At 42.7% G+C, this 24,992-nt stretch overlaps 4 pseudogenes; all 4 read left to right on the top strand.

Annotated features, from left to right (window-relative positions):
* The first annotated feature begins 258 nt into the window (after positions 1–258).
* Positions 259–5,531, top strand: LOC119350544 (annotated as a pseudogene).
* Positions 5,465–7,487, top strand: LOC119350542 (annotated as a pseudogene).
* LOC119307720 lies at positions 7,416–9,284 on the top strand (annotated as a pseudogene).
* Positions 9,285–21,373: 12,089 nt separating this feature from the next.
* On the top strand, positions 21,374–21,878 carry LOC119350541 (annotated as a pseudogene).
* The last annotated feature ends 3,114 nt before the right edge of the window (positions 21,879–24,992 follow it).

Here is a 24,992-nt window from a genome sequence, read left to right as displayed (position 1 = left end):
CGCAAGCCCTAGTGTCGTGCCTCATCTACTGTCGGGAGCTTCGTAAAGGTTAGATTCCTGGAGGAGAAGAGGTCGAGAGCGTGAAGTATGAGAATAGAGGAAAGGACTATATTTTCGGCAAGAATTTTCATTCAAAGGGAGAATCGTAGTGTCCCTTTGAGGAGGAACATGGACTCCCCTATTAATGTTAGCAAACCTTGCCCTCTGCAACTATGAAGTGCAAATAGTGATGATGGCATACCTTGCCCACCAAAGGAAATGGGGGGCTTTGGTGGTTCTGTCTTGGATCTCAAATGCATGTTTTCGGAGAAAATGCATAAGAGAGGGCTGACAAAGTTGTGAGGAGTGAAATATTTGCAAAAGCAACATTTAGTAGAAGTGATAAATGCCCTTGCTTTGATAATTCGGGCAGGGTAAGAACTGATGTAAAGACAGTAGGGAAGGCTGCAAATATAGGAAGGACTCAAGTGATAACTACCTATATTGTCCAGTCACCATTTGTCTCCAAGATGATGACCTAATTCACTTTCAGATGCATTGGGCTAGGCAACCGTGTCGCCGAGCGCAAATTTGAGGCGGCTAATTCTTGGGATAGCGTCGAGTAGAAGTCATCCGGGGGAAGCGACGCATAGACCTATACCTGAATTATGATTCCCAGAGGTACAAGCTTGACGTGTTCTTTGACGACATCCGGAACTGCTACTAGTGCAACTTTGTTCGGCCTAGCGGCATCTTGCTGCAGGTGAGCTGCTCACCGTGTTGCTCTGGTACTTCCATTTCTTTCCTTTTTACATAATATTAGTTAGACATTACGATCACATGGCAAAGTAGAAAGCCCTAAATGTTAGATGCATTTACATCTCACATATGAGATTCATGACAGTGAGGTGAGGCAAACAATAGGTTGATATGCATTGTGTGCATACCTCGATTTAACTCGGTGGTATGGTTCGCTACTGTATTCGTGAAATGTGAGTAGAGTGGTAACTGAATTTGCATTTGTTTGTTCTCAAACTTTAGTAAAACTAGAGTATTTTTTGTTATGGACATTTTTTTGGAGGGGGGAGGGGGGGAGTGGAATCTATTGCAAAAATAGATGATGTGCACCAGTGCTAGCAGTTTGTTAACAATTTATATATCTGCAAAATGTTATAACAAGATGTTATATGGATCTAGTGGTATCCAGTATGTCAAATGTGGGAACATCTTGGTTGAACTTTGAAACAGGAAGCTCTAGATGTACTTCCTCCCTCAAAACTTGTGTGAGCTAAAAATTTGGAAAATTCCCAAGTCAGGAAACTAGAGTGAACTATCATAGTGGTCTGATTTGCAATTATGCGCTAGAGCCCATAAAGTAAGATGGATAGCTCTGCTATTTTTATTTACACTCCTACACATATGTTCAGTTGGTGGTTTCTAATTAGAGTGATACATATTTGAAGATTATATGATGAATGCACATCAATGATACTTCTCTAAATTACTGATTGTAATGCTTCTTAGACTATTAGTTGGTCAGATGCCTCTTACAATTCATTCTATAATTTCGAAGGTGGTAAAAATATATAGCATCTTTGAGTAATGTCAATTTAATATTTGTTTTAGCTCATCTATGCACTACAATTTCTGGGCCTACAGTTTATTCAAGGTTCTCAGATGACCGCTTTCATGCAGGCACGGAGGATGCGAAGTTTACCTGGGTCAGAGCACTAGATTTTACACCTAACCACTTTTTCAGTAAGTGTTCAGCTCCCACCCTCATACTTGATGAAGGTGCACTGGTGTCATTTATAGTCAACAACGTACCTTTGTCTGGAGAATTGAGGGAATTGGCCATATCATTAAGGTGGTCGATCGTTGGTTCCCCTTGTTGACTGCCCGAGTGGCTGCTCGGTGCCTTTCGAAGTTGTTTTTCATCTCAACTCTCTTTCTCCAAGGGGAGATAGTCGCCAAACATGTTAATGCCGATATGTTTAAAGCTCTTGAAGAAATACCACTTCATATTCCAACGAGGATTTCTGAGAAAATGAGCAAGTTAGAGTTTACATGCTATGATCCTTTGCATTTCATCCAGTAGGAGGCTCATAGCAGGAAAAGGAGCCACATTACTAGAGATTGGGGTTGGGATCAATGTTAATGAACTTCCCCAATCCCAATAATTCTCCTATCCCAAATCCACCATCGTGCAAGCCTAGCGCCTCTTGTCGTGGTGATTCTTCCACGTTTCCATCCTCTATAAAACTACATGATAGTCGGATTTGTGTGTTTTACACACAAGCGGGTCGAGGAGAGATCAAGTGGAAGTCACACAAATTATCAGGGGAGGAATGGAGGGCGATAGCAATATTGTGATCAATACTCATTGCGCTATCTGCAAAGTTACTACCAGTTTAGTCGGATGTTGCAAAATTACTATCGTACAGACGCCGGGAGCATCACCACGTGAGTCCCGACGGATGTTATGCCACTGCTGGCCTCACCGCAACACGCAGCGCCGGATGTCGCACAACTGCTTGCACCTCGCACATGGCCACAAAAGTGGAGGCGACCCGTGTCGCCGTGCAGTTGCCCCTTGTATTACAACTAGAGGTGGCACCTCACATGCCCATATCTGACAGGAGAACCTTTTTGCACTAGGGTCAGATCAGGAGACACACTTTGCCTCCCTTGCAAACCCTAGAGTCATGCCCCATATACTACCAGGAGCTTCATTAAGATTAGATCCATGGAGAAGAGGTGGAGAGCGTGCAGTATGAAAATAGAGAAAAGGACTATATTTTAGGCAAGAACTTTCATTCAAAGGGTGAGAATAGTATTGTCCCTTTGAGGAGGAAGATGGACTCCCCTACTGATGATAGCAAACCTTGCCCTCTGCAACTGTGGAGAGCAAATAGTGATGATGAAATACCTTGACCACCAATGGAAATGGGGGGTTGTGGTGGTTTTGTCTTGTATCTCAAATGCATGTTTTTGGAGGAAATGCATAAGAGAGGGCTGACAAAGTTGTGAGGAGTGAAATATTTGCAAAAGCAACATTTAGTAGAAGTGATCAGTGCCCTTGCTTTGATCATTCAGGCAGGGTAAGAACTAACATAAATACAGTATGGAAGGCTGCAAATAGGATGGACTCAAGTGATAACTACCTATATTATCCATTCGCCACTTGTCTCCATCATGACGACCTAATTTACTTTCAGGTGCATTGGGCTAGGAAACCGCGTTGCCGAGCACAAATTTGAGGCGGCTAATTCTTGGGATAGCGTCCGCGTAGAAGTCAACCCGGGGAAGCGGCCCATAGACCTGTACCTGAATCATGATTCCCAGAGGTACAAGCTTGAGGTGTTCTTTGAGCACATCCAGAACTGCTACAAGTGCAGCTTTGTTGGGCCTAGCGGCATCTTGCTGTAGGTGAGCTGCTCACCGTGTTGCTCTGATACTTCTATTTTAACATAATATTAGTTAGACGTTACGATCATATGGCGAGGTAGAAAGCCCCAAATGTTAGATGCATTTACATCTCACATATGAGAATCATGCAAGTGTGGTGAGGCCGATACTAAGTTTGATATGCATTGTGTGCATACCTTGATATAACTCGGTGGTATGGTTAGCTACTATATTCGTGAAATGTGAGTAGACTGAATTTGCATTTGTTCTCAAAATTAAGTAATACTAGAGTATTTTTTGTTATGGTAAATTTAGAGCGTAAACACATTTGTCACTTATTTTCAACATCTTACCTTTGTCAGGAGAATTGGGGGAATTGGTCGTATCATTAATGGAATCTGTTGGCCCATCGTTGGTTCCCCTTGTTGACTGCCGAGTGCCTACTCAGTCCTTTTGAAGTTATTTTCGTCTCAATTCTCTTGTTCACATGGGGAAGATAGTTGCCAAACATGTTAATGTTGATCTGTTTATAGCTCTAAGAAATACCTGTTCACATTCCAAGGAGTATTTTTGAGAAATTGAGCAAGTTAGAGTTTACATGCTCTAAATCTTTGCACTTCATCCAGCAGGAGGCTCATAGCAAGAAAAGGCGCCACAATACTTTGATGTCCAGTAGGATCGATGTTGAAGGAAAATTCATGATGTGTTACAGAATTCACATTACTCCATCCGAAATATAGTACTTGGGACCTGAGGAAGAAGTTTCAAATTATGTGGTTAAGCCTCCTAGAAAGTATACTTCTGACTTTGCTAGAGTTGCTTTTGTTGACGAAGACTGGACTAAGCTTTTTCCAGATGTTATCTCTGCTAGAACTGGATGAGGGTTTTTTCCCAACGCTTGAAAACTGGTTGTATTATCTCATTTTATCTTTCCTGAAAGGACTTTCCATTGGTCCAAAGAAGTATGAATTCATGGCCTTCTCAGCAGTTCAACTTTGTGGAAGTTCTGATGTTTGCTGGATGTTTGCTTCTAACGATTCCCTGAAGGTGGAGGATATAAGAAAGTGGATTGGCCACTTTGAAGAAATTCGCTAGAATGGGCCAGTTGTTCAGCTCCTCCGGACAAACTGTTGAAATCCTACCACATGATGTGGAAGAGATTCCAGATATTGAAGTCACAACTGATGGCACTAAATACATATTTTCTGATGGTATTGGGAAGATACTGAGAGATTTGCCAAAGAAATTGCTCACCGAATTGGATTAGACATTCTAACTCTCCTCCAGCTTTTCAAATAAGGTATGGTAGTGGTACCGACAAAGGAGTTGTTGATGTCGACCATGATTCCTTTCATAATATTTCTCCGCGGCCTAGCATGAAGAAATTCGAATCTAAAAGCACAATGTTAACATTAGAAGTTGGAGTAAAGCCCAGCCATGCTATATGAATCGTGACATTATCTCTCTCCTTTCGACTTTGGAAATAAGAAATGAGATATTTTAGTTGATGAAACAAGATGACATGCATGAATTAGCTGAAACGCTGACGAACAAAGAAGCTGCTCTCTCTGTTATGGGGAAAACTGGTAGTGACAAAATGAAGACAACATCCAAAATGTTACCGCAAGGTTATGAACCAAGTTTAGAGCCTTACCTGTTGATGATTCTTAAGGCTCATCAAGATAATGTCTGATTGACACAAGAACTAGATGTAATATTCATGTCCCAAAAGGCCATGTAAATATTTGTAGTTTGGACGAAATAGGCGAATTAGAATATGGTAAGTCTACATCAGAATTACAAAATATGGCAGAGCATAAGGATAATGGTCAGCCGTATTTTTCTAAAGATAATGGGAAAGAGAAAACAACAATTGTTGTTGGAAAAGTTGCAATATCAAAAAATCCTTATCTCCATCCTCGTGGCATCGGAGTACTTGAAGCTGGACATCACAATGGATTTTATGCTAAGAACCTGGTTGATCGTGTTGTCTTCCCTCAAAAAGAAAGGTAATGCTATATGTTATATTGAAACTAGAAGGCGGCCATCTAGAGGTCATATTGTCAGCTTCATAATGTCAATTTAATGTTTGTTTCAGCTCATGTATGCACCAAGAATATGCACTACAATTTCTGGGCCTGTAGTTTATTCAAGGTTCTCAGATGACTGGTCTCATGCATGCACGGAGGATGCGAAGTTTACCTGGGTCAGAGCACTAGATTTTACACCAAACCAATCTCTCGGGAAGTGTTCAACTCTCACCCTCATACTTGATGAAGGTGCAACAGTGTCATTTATTGTTGACAGTTTACCTTTGTCAGGAATTGGTCGTACCATTAATGGTATCTATTGGCTCACCGTTGGTTCGCATTGTTAACAGCCCGAGTGGCTGCTCAGTGCCTTTTGAGGTTATGTCCGTCTCAATTCTCTTGTTCCCATGGGGAAGATAGTTGCCAAAGATGTTAATGCTGGTCTGTTTAAAGCTCATCAAAAAATACCACTACATATTTCAAGGAGAATTTTTTAGAAAATGAGCAACTTAGAGTTTACATGCTACGAATCTTTGCACTTCATCCAGCAGGCTCATAGTAAGAAAAGGAGCCACAATAATTTGATGTCCAGTAGGACCAAAGTTGAAGGAAAATTAATGATGTGTTACATAATTCACATTACTCCGTCCAAAATATACTTCTTGAGACCTGAGGAAGAAGTTACGTACTTTTGTTGATGAAGACTTGACTAAGCTTTTTCCAGATGTTATCTCTGCTAGAACTAGATGTTATCAGTGCTAGAACTGGATGAGGGTTCTTTTCCCAACCATTGAAAACCGGTTGTATTATCGCATTTTATCTATCCTGAAAGAAGGACTTTACATTAGTCAAAAGAAGTATGAATACCTGGCCTTCTCAATAGGTCAACTTTTTGAAGTTCTGTTTGGATGTTTGCTTCTAATGATTCCTGAAGGCCGAGGATATAAGAAAGTGGATGGGCCACTTTGAAGAAATTCGCTAGAATGGACCAGCTGTTCAACTCCTCCAGACAAACAATTGAAATCCTACCACGAGATGTCGAAGAGATTCCAGATATTTAAGTCACAACTGATGGCACAAAATACATATTTTCTGATGGTATTGGGAAGATCTTGAGAGATTTGCCAAAGAAATTGCTCACCGAATTGGATTAGACCATACTAACCCTCCTCCAGCTTTACAAGTAAGGCATGGTAGTGGTAGCTACAAAGGAGTTGTTGTTGTCGACCATGATTCCTTGCGTAATATTTTTCTGCGGCCTAGCATGAAGGAATTTGAATCAAAGAGCATGATGTTTAACATTACAATTTGGAGCAAAGCCCAGGCATGCTATATGAATCATGAAATTATCTTTCTCCTTTCGACTGTGGGAATAAGAGATGAGATATTTGAGTTGATGCAACAAGATGATATTAAAAAATTAGCTGAAATGCTGACGAACAAAGAAGTTGCTCTCTCTGTTATGGGGAAAATTGGTAGTGACGAAAGGAAGACAGCATCCAAAATGTTACTGGAAGGTTATGAACCAAGCTTACAGCCTTACCTGTTGATGATTCTTAAGTCTCGTCAAGATAATGTCTGACCGACATAAGAACTAAATGTAATATTCATGTCCAGAATGGCCGTGTAAATATTGGTAGTTTGGACGAAACAGGCGATTTAAAATATGGTCAAGTTTACATCTGAATTAAAAAAACAGAAAGGCATAAGGATAATGGTGAGCCATATTTTTCTAAAGATAATGGGAAAGAGAAAACAGGAATTGTTGTTGGAGAATTTGCAATATGAAAGAAATCCTTGTCTCCATCCTGATGACATCGGAGTACTTGAAGCTGTATATCACAATGGATTGTATGCTAAGAACCTGGTTGATTGTGTTGTCTTCCCTCAAGGAGGAGAATGGTAAGTTATATGTTATATTGATACTGAAAGGCGACCATCTAAAGTTCATATTGTCAGCTTCATAATGTTTAATGTTTGTTTTAGCTCAGGTATGCACCAAGAATATGCACTACAATTTCTAGGCCTGCAGTTTATTCAAGGTTCTCAGATGACCGGTTTCATGCATGAACGGAGGATGTGAAGTTTACCTAGGTCAGAGCACTAGATTTTACACCAAACCAATCTTTCGAGAAGTGTTCAACTCTCACTCTCATACTTGATGAAGGTGCAACAGTGTCATTTATTGTCGACAACTTACCTTTGTCGGGAAAATTGGGGGAATTGGTCATATCATTAATGGAATCTATTGGCTCATTGTTGGTTCCCCTTGTTGACTGCCTGAGTGGCTGCTCGGTGCCTTTTGAGGTTATTTTCGTCTCAATTCTCTTGTTCACATGGGCAAGATAGTTGCCAAACATGTTAATGCTGATCTGTTTACAGCTCTTTAAGAAATACCACTTCATATTTGAAGGAGGATTTTTGAGAAAATGAGCAACTTAGTTTACATGCTATGAATCTTTGCACTTCATCCAGCAGGAAGCTCATAGTAGGAAAAGGAACCACAATACTTTGATGTCCAGTATGACCGAAGTTGAAGGAAAATTAATGATGTGTTACATAATTCACATTACTTCATCCAAAATATTCTGCTTCGGACCTGAGGAAGAAGTTTCAAATTACGTGGTTAATCCTCATAGTAAATGTGTTTCTGACTTGACTGGAGTTACTTTTGTTGAGGAAGACTGAACTAAGATTTTTCCAGATGTTGTCTCTGCTAGAACAGGACGAGGGTTCTTTTCCCAACCCTTGAAAACTAGCCTGCATTATCGCATTTTAATTATCCTAAAAGAAGGACTTTCCATTGGTCCAAAGACTATGAATTCCTGGCCTTCTCAGCAGGTCAACTTCGTGGATGTTCTGTTTGGATGTTTGCTTCTAATGATTCCCTGAAGGCCGAGGATATAAGAAAGTGGATGGGCCACTTTGAAGAAATTCGCTAGAATGGGCCAGCTGTTCAGCTCCTCCAGACAAACAGTTGAAATCCTACCACTTGATGTGGAAGAGATTCCAGATATTGAAGTCACAACTGATAGCACTAAATACATATTTTCTGATGGTAATGGGAAGATACTAAGAGATTTGCCAAAGAAATTGCTCACCGAATTGGATTAGACCGTACTAAACCTACTTCAACTTTTCAAATAAGGCATGGTAGTGGTAGCTACAAAGGAATTGTTGTCGTCGATCTTGATTCCTTTCGTAATACTTCTCTACGGCCTAGCATGAAGAAATTCAAATCTAAGAGCACAATGTTTAACATTACATGTTGGAGCAAAGCCCAGCCATGCTATATGAATCGTGAAATTAAATTTCTCCTTTCTACTTTGGGAATAAGAGATGAGATATTTCTGTTGATGCAACAAGATGCCATGCATGAATTAGCTGAAATGTTGACGACCAGACAAGCTGCTCTCTCTATTATGGGGAAAATTGTTAGTGCCGAAATGAAGACAACATCCAAAATGTTATTGCGAGGTTATGAACCAAGTTTAGAGCCTTACCTGTTGATGATTCATAAGGCCCATCAAGATAATATCTAACTAACATAAGAACTAGATGTAATATTCATGTTCCGGAAGGCCGTGTACTTATTGGTTGTTTAGAAGAAATAGGCGAATTAAAATATGGTCAAGTCTACATAAGAATTTAAAAAAATAGCAAAGAGCATAAGGATAATGGTCAACCGTGTTTTTCTAAAGATAATGGGAAAGAGAAAGCATGAATTGTTGTTGGAGAAGTTGCAATATGAAAGAAATCCTTGTCCATCCTGGTGACAATGGAGTACTTGAAGCTTTATATCACAATGGATTGTATGCTAAGAACCTGGTTGATTGTGTTGTGTTCCCTCAGCGAGGAGAAAGGTAATGTTATATGTTATATTGAAACTGAAAGGCGACCATCTAGAATTCATATTGTCGGCTTCATAATGTCAATTTCATGTTTGTTTTAGCTCATGTATGCACCAAGCATATGCACTACAATTTCTAGGCCTGCAATTTATTCAAGGTTCTCAGATGACCGGTTTCATGCATGCACAGAGGATGCGAAGTTTACCTGGGTCAGAGCACTAGATTTTACACGAAACCAATCTTTCGGGAAGTGTTCAACCATTTGAGCTTGTGGTGCCACGGCCCCGATGCGACATACGCGCTACTGCCCTGCTGTAGGTTGAGTCCAACAGAGCTGTGGGCTCTGTGATGACGGTGTTGTCCAATAGCTATGGTTGGAGTGCGCCCGTGCTTCACCATCACCTGCAACATTGTCAGAAGGTCAATCTCCTTCCACGACATATTCCTCGACTTCACGTCTCTAAGGGCCACAGAAGCGGAGGCGACTCGCGCTGCCATGCGGGTTGCTCCCTTGTATTAGCTCTTTGGGTGGCAACTCAGGTGCCCATATCTGACAAGAGAACCTTGTCCCACTAGCGTCAGATCAAGAGGCACACTTTGCCTCCCTCTCAAGTCCTAGTGCTGTGCCTCATTTTCTACCTGGAGCTTCTAAAGGTTAGATCCTTGGAGGAGATGTGGAGAGCGTGCAGTATGAGAATAGAGGAAAGGACTATATTTTCGGCAAGCGTTTACATTCAAAGGGTGAGAATCGTAGTGCCCTTTGAAGAGTAAGATGGATTCCCCTATTGATGTTAGCAAACCTTGCCCTCTCCAACTGTGGAGAGCAAATAGTGATGGTGACATACCTTGCGCACCAAAGGAGATGGGGGATGTGGTGATTTTGTCTTGGATCTCAAATGCATGTTTTCGAAGAAAATGCTTGGTGAGTTAGAAGAGAGAGCCGATAAAGTTGTGAGGAGTTAAATATTTGCAAAAGCAACATTCAATAGAAGTGATCAGTGCCCCTGCTTTGATCCTTCGGGCAAGGTAAGAACTGTTGTAAAGATGTTACGGAAGGCTGCAAATAGGAAGGACTCAAGTGATAACTACCAATATTGTCTGGTAGCCACTTGGCTCCATGATGATGACCTAATTCACTTTCAGATGCATTGGGGAAAGGGTGAGCATGTTGTTGTTTCTGATGTTCTTCAATCAACCTATGGTTTAAGTTGGGCGCCGATGGTTATGTGGCAGACATTGCATGAAAGAGACCAGGGCAAGGCAGAAGATGAGAAGTTGGTTGTGAGGGTAATACATTGCCTTGATTGGTGTGAGGTGCCAAACTCTATTCCACATTTCTACTGAATGTCATAGTTGTCGATTTCTTTGATTTATTTTTGGCAGTAAGCAGTGATTGCCGTGACAATGTCCGTTGAGCAGTGCATCATTTGCCATGCAAACTAGCCGAGTGGGGAGCAGCAACTTATTTGCACCACCATGGACCAAACAAGCCTGGAGACATGGCAACGCCAGAAAAGGTGTCATGCGGTCTTGAGGTTTTGCGGGCATAGCTGGCAGTAATAGTTGTTTGTCCAGCCACGCTGTTGAAGATGATCATTGCACCAAAGGTGAGTTTGGTGCAGAAGCTAGGCGAAGATATTGAGCTTTCCAGGCGCCCATGTTTCCCAGAAGATGGACTTGAAATTTGTTTTGATCAATCCCTTGAACTGCATGTTGTAGACAAATTTGGTGGAGTAATTCTCGAAGCTCTCAAAATTACACTTGATAGTGTCGTTGGTGTCGTCGTTGAGATTTATGGAAGAGGCTTGGATTGTTGCGTACGCGCAATCTCTGTTGGTCGTCGTGTACCCGCCACAACAAAGGTTGATGCATACTTGGCTAACGGATACGGATACACCAGCCCACACCATCGCAAGTAGACTCACTTCATTACTCCCCTCCCGGTCTAATGAAACATGAACTATCTTTGGTGACCAGACCACTAACCAGTCACCACCACTATCCAACACCTCATGAACATGTGGGCGCACTACTTCCAAGCAGCGAAGGTGTTGGCAACAGTGGCAGTCCATGACAATGGAACTATCGCCCAACCAGCCCGGGTCGTTGAAGAGTGAGGTGCAACAAGTTGCTAGCCAACTTGGGTGGCATTGCCACATTTCACGTGGGGGCAAAGTCTTATGGGAGATTTGACAAGAAAGGAACAAGTGCACACTCAGGGGCAAGATTGCTAAAATGAGATTGTCGCCGTCATCAGATGAGCAATGGAGTTATGGTGACTAACTGTAGCAAAAATGCATTGAGCCCCCTTTGGGGGATCCACGGTGAGAGATACTCTTAGTTTTTGCCAGCATATAGGGACAAGAAAGGAACAAGTGCACATTCAGGGGATCCAACGTGAAAGATACTTTTAGTTTTCACCAGCATATATATAGGGGCAAGAAAGGAACAAGTGCACATTCAGGGGCCTTGTATTAGTTGTTTTCTTTCAATTAATCCTTGACCTTTGGATCGCCACCATGTTATCTCCCGCTGCTTCCTGCTAAACATCAATCAAAGCCAACAATTTGTTGGATCTTTAGAAGAACTATACTTGGGACGTCTAACCCATATCACTAACTCTAGAATCTAGCTCCAATCCCTATTCGCAAACGATATAGAATTATGGCGGATCTACAAAGCTAGAGAGAAACGCTAAGATTGTACCTTCAAGGCAAAGGTTGCGGATGTCGGTGAATAGGGCGGCACTACTAGTGTAGCACGTAGCCTAGGTCAGCTCGCCGATGTCGCGGTGACAGAGGACACACTCAAGACGAAGCAAGATGTGAAGGGATCTCGTCACAAAGTGGGGACAACACAATAAAGCGTGGTGTTCCAAGTAGGGTTGCGGCCACCGACATGGTATGTGGCAACACATAGCCGTGAGCGAGGATCACCAGGAAGCAAGACGATGGAGTAGACCAGCTCGAGGACCATCAAGTTGTTGCTAATTTTTTTCCTTCAAAAGAAGTGTCATGGGGTAGGTCCTTATTTAAGTGGTTATATTGCAAAAGAAAACCTACAACTGAGGGCCTAGGTCATACTAGATACCTACATGGGCAGTCAAATGGTCAACGGTTTGTATGTCAACAAAATACGTATGATATGAGTGGCGGTGACCATAGGTGGGCCCTTTGAGTGTCTTTGATGACTGTAAATTGAGGTTTCCAGTGTACATTGACCAAAGTGCGGCCTTGAGACAAGTTTGAGTACAGTAGATGCATTTTACTCAATGGAGATATAGCAATGCATATTATACCATGAGTGGCAGGTATGTGCCGTCCATGCGGAAGAACGGGCTGTGTTGCTCGGTGTTCGTGTTGTAAAGCTTGGTTGGCAAGATTAGTTTAAAGGTCCAATGATGACAATGTGTGCTGGATGCACTTCTCCCAAACCCCCGGAATCCCCTCCAAACTCATGTTGTCTTGTTCATCTCCAGCAAAGGACAACATTAAACGGCCACACACCTCCACCAGAGAGACCACAACCAGGTGCTACTCAAGTGTACCTCCCTCGCAATAATGATACTCATTGATTGTTGCAATCTTCGATTAATCCCGGGACATCTCCTAGCGCTATTCCTTCCACACTCCCGCACTCTAAAATGGCTCATTGGTCAAGCTATGTGCTCTTCACAAAATCGAGTCAAGAAGAGATCAGGAGAGTCACTAGAGTTGTGTTGAAGAAGGATGGGAGCAATGAAGGACAGGGGGGGAAACATGGGGATGTACCATGAGCTACAAGAGAGAGGTAGTTATGCGGGCTTCACAACTTGAACACTACATTGCAGGGCGCTTTCTTCAGCAAGGCCGACCTCCTAGATATCGCTCCAGACCCGATGGGCATGAGTAGGGGTCATGCTCGGCATCAAGATGTGTGCGCGGGGATTTTCGAGAAAAGAGCGAGGGGTCCCACAACATCTACAATGACAGAGATTTTGATGTTCTACAACGTCTTCAATGACGGAGATTTCAATGTTCTGGTAAAATTTCTGCTTTGCCAGGTCTTCACAATCTTTTGTGTAGATGACATTGTGGATTTTTTAAGGATTTTTGTAGGAAATAGGTGTTTGAGTTGAATCACTCAAACTCCACTATTTTTTGAGATATGCTTAACACGCTCTCAAACACACAAATAACCTACAAGAAGTACATACATCCAGGATCATCTTGCTTGTGCTTCTCTTCCCCATCAGCATGCTGCTAAGACTCCAATGGACCTCAATGTCCACCTTCGAGCTTCTGATGGTGAGCCACTTTATGATCAGATTAGCTATTGCCATCATGTTGGGGGTCTTGCCTATCTAGCTTTCACTCGTTCCGATATCTCCTATATATAGTTCACATCCGGAGTCATGTCTCGTTTTCCACTCGGGTTTAACAGCTGCCTCCTTCGGTTTCTTTAGACACTCCAGTTTGTTACAGCTTCAGGCATATTCGTAAGCTACTTGGGCAGTGATCCTTTACATTGACAATCGATTTCTGCTTATTGTGTTTTTCTTGCTGGTTCTGATTGCCTAGAAGATTAAGAATCAAGTTGCGGCTTGTCACTCAAGTGCAGAGGTTGAGTTGTGAGCTATGGCTCTTTTGACAATATAGATGACTTGGCCATGGTAGTTGCTTGAGGATTTTGGTGTTTTGGTCACTACACCAAAATCTTTTGTCAGGTATGCAGGTGCTATCAGTATTGCGTGTGACCTTGTGAAGCATGGGCTCACCAAGCATATTGGTGTCAATGCTTCCTCCATGCGGTCCCATGTGTAAAATCAAGTGATTGTTGTACAGTATGTGCCTACCAAGCTACACTTAGTGATTGTTTGGATATCACTATAGGAGAAGTGCTCTTGACGGCCTTGTTTTTTCGGCCGGTAGAGGTGCCGACGGTGGACTTTCGAGCTCATGTGGTTGTTGGGAATCGACGCACAAGTGCATGCTATGTACAAGGTTGATTGATCTTCGACAAAACTGGCAAGTTAGAAGCAAGCAGCTGGATGTATTCTTGCCGCCGTATACGTACATACATGCACAAGCCAACTGCTTAATTGATTCCGGTGAGATGCACGCATGGAAAACGCGTAACACAGACCAAAGGCTGAACACATAGAACGACTAAGTTATGTGTGATGAATGTATCGAACAAGGTTGAGTACATACTTGGGTTCTATGTGTACGTACCACTTCTGTATCCTCTGCATCTGAATGAAATAAAACAGTGAGTTTCCGTGGGGTACAATTCCCAATTCAGATTGATGTTATAAATGTGTTGTACATTAAGTAACTTGTTGCTTGATGGCCCATACTACCATGTCACATTACACACATTTCGTAGCAGTACTGTTTGACTGGACATTGATATCAATGATATTTTTATTATTTTATTAAAACCCATTTATTGGATTTCCTCAAGTACCTCTTACCATTTGATACCAAAAAGGTCGCATATAAAGCTATGTAAATGAGCCTAACAGCACGAATCACTAACACTTGATGATTTGTTTTGTCTTGGGCTTTTGGGCGTTTCGTGACAACAAAGTTAGTCTTCAAATGGAATAGAGACAATAGGCAGCTCCACAAGAAAAGACCTTGAAATCACCAACACTGATGCAATTAAGATAATCCTTGTTCCAGTTTGGCCCTTATGCCCATTTCTGGGCTCTCCCCCTATGTGCATTTCTAGGCTCAAGTTCCTTGACCTGGTGAGGGATATACAAGGATCCGTTAAGAGTTCCTAGCAAAAAGTAAAATGAGGAACTTCCTTTGCCGAATGCAGACCAATTGAACATGCACAAGCAGTGCAGTTATTATCCTCTTGGGTTTGGCTATGGACAATGCATTCATACAGTGTTTATTTTCAGCAATCCATGGGAGTAGCCTAGGAGCCATAAGTATATCGCATTCGTATAACTATATGCTTAATTTGTGTTGAGATGAAGCCGCATTTGTCTAACTATGCTTAATTTGTGTTGAGATGAAGCTACCAATATGTCTTACTTTTTTGCAAACTGCGCAAAATTAATCACATTTAGTTAGCTTAGTAACAGCCGCAGCTTTGCTACAGGGAAGTAATAAATTGTTGCTAGGGTTTGTCATACATGTATAACTAAATAATCGCCTACATTGTATGATCCTTAGTAGTTTTCGTTATTTATTGCCTTCCATATCAATTAATGATGGAGATGGATGCAAATTAGTACATAGTTCATTATTGGTATTTACTATGACATACCACACACATGTGATGATGACGTTAGCTGATATTCTAATTACAGAAGCAAAGCCCGCCAATTTTACAACTTTGGCTGATAGTAATATATAGTTCCAAGTTATAACGCCTTTTGGTTATTTGAAGTTAGTTCCCAACTGCACTTTTTGGCTTTGACCTTGGGAAGGAATTTCTCTTCAAATTCGGTCAATTCATTGAGAACTATAAGCTGAAGGTGGTATGGGTATGGCACTTTATAGGACCTGTTAGTGCTATTGTGAAAGTTCATATTTAGTATAGAAACTTCACAACAGCATGCATAACCAAACTCATCCTGATCTTGAGATTTTATGAGGCATTTTGCATCAACAATATAGACCAGAAAAGTTTGGAATTTAACGTGTTACAGTATTTTCCGTTCAAATTTAAGTTGATGCCAAACCATTATGTGCAAGAAAGGTCTACCTAGTATAAATGAAGAGAATTTGCTTCACATATAAATCTATCAACAAGTAAAATATTTTAGTTCTGAATATACATAATTATTAAGGTAAAGATAACTCAAGAGTAAGTAAGCTTTTATGGAATCCACTTATGAAATCATGGGTTGCTGGGACACAGAGCTTATGCGCTGGTTAAAATTGATGAAAGAAATTTGCCGAGTTTATTGCTAATCTTCCTTCCAGTTTGCATGTTCCATGAGCTTCATCCATGCTTCCTTCCGGTTTGCATGTTCCCGCAGAATTATGCAAGTTTGCATTTTAGCTCTAATGATTTCCTGGAATTGGTACTCCACCATTATTTCTAGAATCGATGCTTCTTTTAGTTGATAGGTTTTGAAGAGGATGCTAGAGGTGTGGAACCTCCAATTTATGCCCATGTACTCCCAAGCTACAGAGACAAACCGATCCAGTCCTGAACTAGAAACAACTGGCTTCATCTATCACTCAAGCACTATGAAAGATCTCCCTGCCAGGGTGTCCTAGTAATGTAGGACGTTTTTTGACACTAGTGTAGTGTCAAAAAACAGTCCTACATTATGGGACGGAGGGAGTACCAGATAGGAAGATACTCCGTTGCAAGCCTAAAACATCTTGAATGCTTTTCACGGCGCGCTCAAAGAACGCAATGAACTGCTGGATCGAGAACTTCAATGGAGTGTGGACTTTTACCAGCTACATATGGCTGACGACCAAGCTTTTCTATGGGAATTTGAACATTGTGTGCAACGAGTAGGTTCTTACAAGGTTTCAAATTTCTTGTTATGTTGTGTGCAACAAGTAGATTCTTACCAGGTTTCTTATTATTGAACACCTCACTAATGTGTTTTGCCAAAAGGATGACAGACAAACACATAGTTTGGGGAGTTCCGTTGGAGAGTGTCTCCGTGATGAAAATATTCTACTTCCACTGATGGCTTCCCAAGATTAACCTATTGCTGGCACACTGCTGCCCATTTGCTACTCCATTCTGTCATAGAGTACCATCTGATATGACAATATGTAGCCATCAACTAAACCAGAACTCAATTGTAATCTTAAGTAGGGTGATTTTTTTTTTCCAAGTTACACCTCTTTGCGATGGCATTGGGCTTACTTGATCTAGCTTACTCCAGTGCTTGTGTTAGCCAGCCAATTATAGAAGAACTCAAAAATGGACCTGCTCTAGATCTATCATTGGTGTCTAATGTTAGCCCAAGCTGCAGCGTAGCTAGCTACAGAGGATCAGACGAAGAGCGGACGCTGGTGTACACGGGTTGGACACACACATATGCTTGCACACAGCCGGTTGAGCGCACACACACGTACTAGTACACAGCACTTGAGGCTTATAGTTTGGGACTAACATCTACAACCTATAGTTACGCGCCATTACAATGAACTAAAGCTCAAGCTCACAGTGAGAGGTTACTAATTGGTTCCATAAGGCGTCCTAGAGCACAAATTATTCTCCGAGAACACAATAGTAGATACGAAATGCCTGCAGACAAACATGTCGCATCTACAAACTACATAATCACACAAAAAATACCAAGGGCTCTAATCTAATCTTACCGTGTGATGCTGATTGTCGATGCAGTTGATCCCATAGTAGTACTGCATCTCCATGTACTCTTCCCCGTTCGCAACCCCTCCATCCAGCACCAGCTTCTGTGCACGACAACGCAACACGCTTACATCGATGGGTTCAGCAGTATGACGTCAGAAATTCGAACTCCCGGAAAGAGAAAAGGGCGTCAACCTGGGGCTTGGCCTCGAGATCGCAGAGCTTGCGGAGCTCCGGCAAGTCGCCACCCGCTGCAACCACGGCACAGCCCGCACCACCGTCCGACGGGTCGCTGCGCGGTGGCTTGGCCGGGCGTATCGGGGCGACGCTGTCGAAATACCCGCAGCCTGGAGGACCCACGCCGCCTCCTCTGCCGGCAAAGCGGTTCGCTCCGCTCCGGCCGCGTCGCCTCCTGGGCGGCTTGTATTCTATCCTTTCCTATTGGCTCGCTCGGTGGTCACCTGAGTCTCCGATTCCGGGCTCGGCGGCGGCGGCGGCGGCGGCGGTAGTAACTCGGTAGGGCACAATTTTTTTTAACTCGGCAGGGCACGATTGGGCAAGCGATATGCCGTGAACACGATAGTCGTTTCCTGATGGTGAAAGCGGTAATCCGTGTTTCTATAATCCGGGCAAAAACGACAAATTTAACCTGTGAACGTGCAACGTCTATCGGTCAGATGCTGCACAGTGCAATATGACGCATAGTTGTCGGACGTTACACAAAAAGTCAGTCAGGTGAAAAAATTTCGCCAACGATTCATTTTGTGATATTGTTTCATTTACAGGTCAGAATAGTGATTTTTGCGTATAATCCGTCCTTATATGCTGTGATCGTGACTCCTGACGAACACCACACGTAACTCTCTCCGATTCCATTTGCTTCGAAGCTTCATCTAAACATGAACAGAGACTAGTTTAGAGCACCTACAGTCGGGCGCCTCAAATCCATCTCAAATATCCGGACGGACTGCCCGGTCACGAAACTCGACCCCGATGGGCGTCTCAAATTGGCGTCAAATGCCTGGGCTGTCCGACGCTCCTCATATCCAGCCTAAATATGGAGCGGATATAGATCAGCCCGGGCGCGACCCGGCGCGTCCGCCATGTCAATCCGGTCCACCCCGACCCCACACCGTCCCCACAAATATCTCCAATCCATAAACCCTACCTCACTCCGATTTCGCTCCGTCTCTTCTTCTCCTCCTTCGATTTCTCCGATTTGATCCACTCCGGCGCCCATGTCGAGCTCTGACAGCCGCTCCGACTCCGACCCCGACATCGACGATGAGTTGACCCTCCACATTGCCCTCGAGAGGTCCAAGGTGGACACGGGGGCAGTTCCGGATCTGCCGCCTCGCCTCTCCCGTCGGCGCAGTGAGGACACCGGCGCAGGCACCTCCCTGCACACGTGCAGCTTTGCGAGGAGTCGTTTGCTGCACCACGCGAGGCAGCGGCGGGTGCTAGTGCCTGCACCGCCCGCACGGACAGGCACTCCGAAATCGTAGGCGCGCGCCGCCCGCCACGAGAGGGATCGGGCAAGGGAAACAAAAGCGGCGGAGCAGTCCGTGCGCCACCGATATGAGGACGAGTGGTTCCTCGCTTGGGTGTACCGCCGGTCGCTTGCAACGGTGGAGACGGATGCTCGGCGGCTCCTTCGAAAGAACGCCAAGGAGCTCCAGCTTCCATTGAGCAGTCAAAGCGCGAGGCAGTGGAGGTAGCGGTGGAGGCAACTCAAGTGGCGAAGCTCAAACGACAGAAAGACAGGGCCGTCCGACGGCTCAAAGGGCTGGTCGTCCTCTCCTCCTCCGACAGTGACGACCACAACGCCTCGTCTGATGACTCAGGCGATCCTCCACCCGCCACCGATGCCTACAGCAGTGTCATTGACCGAAAGGGGAAAGGGCCGGCGAGGAAGTCGTGAAGATCCATCTTCTTCACCTCAATTTCAAGTTCTTGGATGTAGTTTGAATTTGTCTACCGTATTATGTGCATTATGTGAACTTTGGCTATCTTTCAAACATCCGGTTTGTGATCTTTTGGTGAACGGATTGTGCATTTGTATGTCCGCTCATAATACACGCATTTTTTTAATCAATGTTGCATGGTTTAGTATAGATATGGGGGTCAGATATGAGATACATGGACGTGGACGACGACATTTGAGGACTGACCTGTCAATGCTCGCGGATGCGCCCGAACGCTCCCACGAGTGTTTGAGGGGCCGAATTTTACCATGTTCGGCTGTAGATGCTCTAATAACACATAAATCACCATTCGATAGCTGAGTCTTTGTTTTGGTTAAGTTGTGCATGACCAATATGTTCTTCTCGAACTCTCATAAGACATACCATATTGTAATTTAGAGAATCTTGTTGTCAGTGCCTAGCATTCTAAACTTTGTATCAAGCCCCTAATATGAAATCACAGCCTAGAAAAGGTGTCCACACTCGGTATGACAGTATCTCATACTCGCCGAGATAAATAGGGCCTTCTCACGGAGTCACGGTGAAGGTTGCATGGCCCTCATTTTTGGCATCGCAGTATAGCGACGCCCCCCTCTTTGACGCCGGCGGCGTGGAAGGATGGGCGGTGGAGTTCGTCGTGGACTGGAAGAGAAGATGTGGGCAATTAGAAACCAGAGGCCGAGAGAAGAAAAGCGATGTGCCCATGTAGCGAACGAACAAAACGACAAAGCGTGATGGAACTTTGATAAGTGCCAAACACATGCAATTTACAGTGTGATGTGCGGGTTTACCAAGGAAACCAACATCCGGGTTAGGTAGGGCTCTCCCTTTTTTAGAGAGGATGAAGAATGTAAAGACATAACAAATTTATCCATGGACTGGCAGTAATACAAAAGAGAATCAATTAAAGGCATACCAATAATTACTCAGTTTCACATTTACGCTGACAACTTCAGCTTTGAAATCTATGATTCACGGTTTTCGCGCCAAAGATGATGGCGTCAAGGTCTTAAATCCCAAAGTACCTCTCTAATTCCATAAAAAATTCAAAGAAATGTTATAAGGTTGTAGTTAGCAATTTTTCGTACGTGGATTGTTTCATTAATAATGTCACAATCCATTAGGTTTTTCTTTCTTATGATTTCATTGCCCATGATTTCCGAGGAAATTGTTGGTCCACTCTAATCTACCATGAAAAATCTTATGTATTTGTGTGCAGAGTTGAACATCCATGCAATCATTCTATCACCAAGTTTTTCTTCCCTTGCAAAAAATAAATTCAGTTTTTCCTGAAAAAAAAATCATTTTTTTGCAAACCCTCTTATGAAAGACATTTTCATTTTGAATTTTGACAAGCTTCGAAACAAATGGACAGAGCGGATTATAGGATCAACGATTACCTCTTTGGCCATAAAAAGAACGACTATCGCGTTCACGGCATGTAGCTTGCCCAATTATGCTCTACCCAGTTAAGAAAAAAATTGTGCCCTACCGCCCAAACAGGGCGCCGCCGCCAGCGCAAAACCAGCCTTCTCCGCCCAGGTGACCACCGAGCGAGCCAAAAGGAGAGGAGAGAATATAAGGTTGGTTGTAATGGGAGTATCATAGGTAGTATCATGCATGCCAACGCAATTATGATGAGGTGGCAAAGAATTAAATGAAGAAAGAGAGCCTTGATTATAATATCATGATACCGTATCATATTAAATGATGTGCTACTTTGTATCATGCATGACAATAAATGTAGTCCTATATGATACCAATATATGATATCATGCAATACGAATGTAGTATCATACACTAGTATCATATGCATGATACTAGTATATGATACTCCCATTACAGATAAACATGCATGGCAGCGACGTGGCCGGCACGGAACGAACCGCACTTGCCGCCCGAGGAGGCGGTGCGGGTGGAGGCCAGGCGCGCGGTGCGGGTACTTCGACAACGTCGACCCGAGATGCCCGGCCAAGCCGCCGCGCAGCAACTCGTCGGACAGTAGGGCGGGCTACGCCATGGTGGCCGCTGGAGGCGGCTCATCAGAGCTTCACAAGCCCGCCGACCTCGAGGCCAAGCCCCAGGTTGATGCCCTTTTCTCTCTTCTTATGTTGTTGGGATTACCGATGTTTTATTGTTGAATCATCGATCTAAGCATGCTACATTGTCGGGCATAGAAGTTGGTGCTGGACAGGGAAGAGTACGTGGAGATGCAGCACTATGATGGGATCAACTGCATCGACAGGCAGCATCACATAGTAAGATTAGATTAGAGACCTTGATGTTTTATGCGATTATGTAGTTTGTAGATTCAACATGTTTATCTGCAGGCATTTCATGTCTACAGCTCTGTTCTCTGAGTATGATTTTGTGCTCCAATATGCCTTATGGAATCAATTAGTAACCTCTCAGTGCGATCTTGAGCTTTAGTTCATAGTAATGGCGTGTAAACTATTGATTGTATACACGAATGCTAGATCTAGAGCAGGTCCATCACTGAGTTATGCCAGAATTGGCTGGCTAACATAAGCACTGGAGTAAGTTAGACCAAACAAGCCCAATGCCATCGCAAAATTAACAGGTGTAAGTGTAACTTGGAAAACAAAATTCACCCAATGTAAGATTACAATTGAGTTCTCTTTTAGTTGATGGCACTCTCCAACAAAACTCACCAAGCCTTTTGTGTTTGTGTGGCATCGTTTTTGCAGAACATGTTAATAAGGTGTGCAAGAGTAAGAAACCTGGTCAGTATCTATTTGTTGCACACAACATTACGAGAGATTTGAAACCTTATAAGAACCTACTCATTGCAAATAATATTAAAATTCATAAAGAAAAGCTTGGTCATAACTCATCAGCCATATGTAACTGGTAGAAGTCCGCAGTAAAGTCACAAGTGGTGTGAAAAGCATTCAAGATGTTTTAGGCTAGCAGTTGAGTATCTTCCTATTCGGTATTTGTTAGGAACTTGGATATTTTTTCTAGATGCTAGAACTGGATGAGGTTCTTTTCTCGACCCTAGAAAACTGGTTTGTATTATCTCATTTTATCCATCCTGAAAGAAGGATTTTCCCTTGGTCCAAAGAAGTATGAATTCCTGGCCTTCTCAGCAAGTCAACTTCGTGGAAGTTCTGTTTAGTTGGTTGATTCTAATGATTCCGTGAAGGCCGAGGATATAAGAAAGTGGATGGGCCACTTTGAAGAAATTCGTTCAATATTTTAGTGTGCGACTAGAGCGGGCCAGCTGTTCAGCACCTCTAGAAAAATAATTGAAATCCTACCACGGGTTATGGAAGAGATTCCAGATATTGAAGTCACCACTGATGGCACTAAATACATATTTTCTGATGGTATTGGGAAGATGTCTGAGAGATTTGCCAAAGAAATGGCTCACTATTCAACTTTTCAAACGAGGTATGGTGGCTACAAAGGAGTTATTTCTGTCGACCCTGATTCCTTTCGTAATCTTTCTCTACGGCCTAGCATGATGAAATTCGAATCTAAGAATACAATTTTTAACACTACAAGTTGGAGCAAAGCCCAACCATGCTATATGAATCGCAAAACTATCTCTCCTTTCGACTTTTGGAATAAAAGATGAGATATTTGAGTTAATGCAGCAAGATGACATGCATGAATTAGCTGAAATGCTGACGAATAGATAAGTTGGTCTCTCTGTTCTAGGGAAAATTGGTAGTGCTAAAACAAAGACGACATCGAAAATGTTACTGCAAGGTTATGAACCAAGTTTAGAGCCTTACATGTTGATGATTCTTAAGGTCCATCAAGATAATAGGCTGACTGACATAAGAACTAGATGTAAGATTCATGTTCGGAAAGGCCATGTTCTTATTGGTTGTTTGGACGAAACAAGCGAATTAAAATATGGTCAAGTGTACATCAGAATTACAAAAAACAGCAAAGAGCAGAAGGATAATGGTTGGCCGTACTTTTCTGAAGATAATGGGGAAATATAAAACAACAATTGTTGTTGGAAAAGTTGCAATATAAAAATAATCCTTGTCTCCATCCTAGTGACATCAGAGTACTTAAAATTGTATATGACCATGGAGCCGAGAACCTGGTTGATTCTTTTGTCTTCCCTCAAAGAAGATAAAGGTAATTATCGTAATGTTATACTGAAACTGAAAGGCATCTAGATTTCATATTGTCAGCTTCGTTTCCATGTTAGATTGATATCCGGCCATGTTACATATATAAGCCTAATAGATGGATGTTGCCAATTCTTGCTTTCTCCTTAAATTAATCTTTGCCGTTTAATAGGCCTTGTCCATATCTTTCCTACTTATAAAGGTTGGAGTTGGTGGTGAGTTCACTTCTGAGACTGACAACCTTCACCAATAAAATAAAAGAACCCTTACCCACATGTGAGACTAGCAACATTTCAAGCGGTAATTGCCTTTGGCTCCTAGGTGCATATGCATCCATTGTCGAAATACACATTTTGAAAAGTTGAAAAATTCGGAACAAAAATCCCGCGTGTATATCCGAACATTTTATGTGCGTGCACAAGGTTTCAGTGAAAAACGACTTTTTTGTGGCTTGTGTAAAAGAGACAATTTCAGATGCTTCATTCTAACTATTCACGACGCATTTCTTTATCTTTTTTACACAAGCCATAAAAACGTCGTTTTTCACCGAAACCCTGTGAACGCACATAAAATGTCCGGATATACACGTGGAAATTTTGTTACGAATTTTTCAACTTTTCGAAATGTGTATTTCGACAATGGGTACATATGCACCTAGGAGCCAAAACGCCGCGTCGCCTTTCAAGAGATATAAATAAACAAATGCACTTATACTGTCATGTGGGACCTAAAATAAACTAGAAGAACACCCGTGCGTTGCAACGGGGCCACATTAACTTTAAGAGTTCAATATTACGACATTGGCGACCTTTTTTACCATCAAATCCTCACACACACACTCTCCCTCCCTCTTCCTCACTCTCTCTCCCCCTCTCTCTCTCTAACACACACACATATCCATCTTTGGGTACGGGACCATAATCCATCTATTTCACACACACACTAGCTAGTGCATAACTATATGGATTATGTGTATTATATTTGCCACCAGAACTGAGGGAATTAATTTCATGTAAATCGGCCAGCCACAGCTCCAAGAATATGCGGAGGAGGTGGCCCGGGTCAGCGTCGGCACCGTCCAACGCGGGCCACGGGCCCGCTTCCAAGTGCACGTGCAATGCACGTCTTCACAAATATTATAACCAGATGTGAGAAATCACATACTAACACGATGTTGCAATCAATTTGTAATTAAAGAAGCCAAAAGTCTTTTTTCTTAAACCAGAATTTCTTATGTTGGAGTTTAAACAAACCCCACAATAACATGATCAATTTTTTTTGCTCTACTTATCACCTAATTAAGCAAATGCATGACTTATGAAGCGGATAAGAAATCATGTTAACTTGGAACTAAAATTCCAA

This window comes from Triticum dicoccoides, chromosome 1B, assembly GCF_002162155.2.
Source record: "Triticum dicoccoides isolate Atlit2015 ecotype Zavitan chromosome 1B, WEW_v2.0, whole genome shotgun sequence".
NCBI lineage: Eukaryota > Viridiplantae > Streptophyta > Magnoliopsida > Poales > Poaceae > Triticum > Triticum dicoccoides.
Note: the sequence above shows the minus strand (reverse complement) of the source record. Positions and strands in the feature narration are given on the sequence as shown.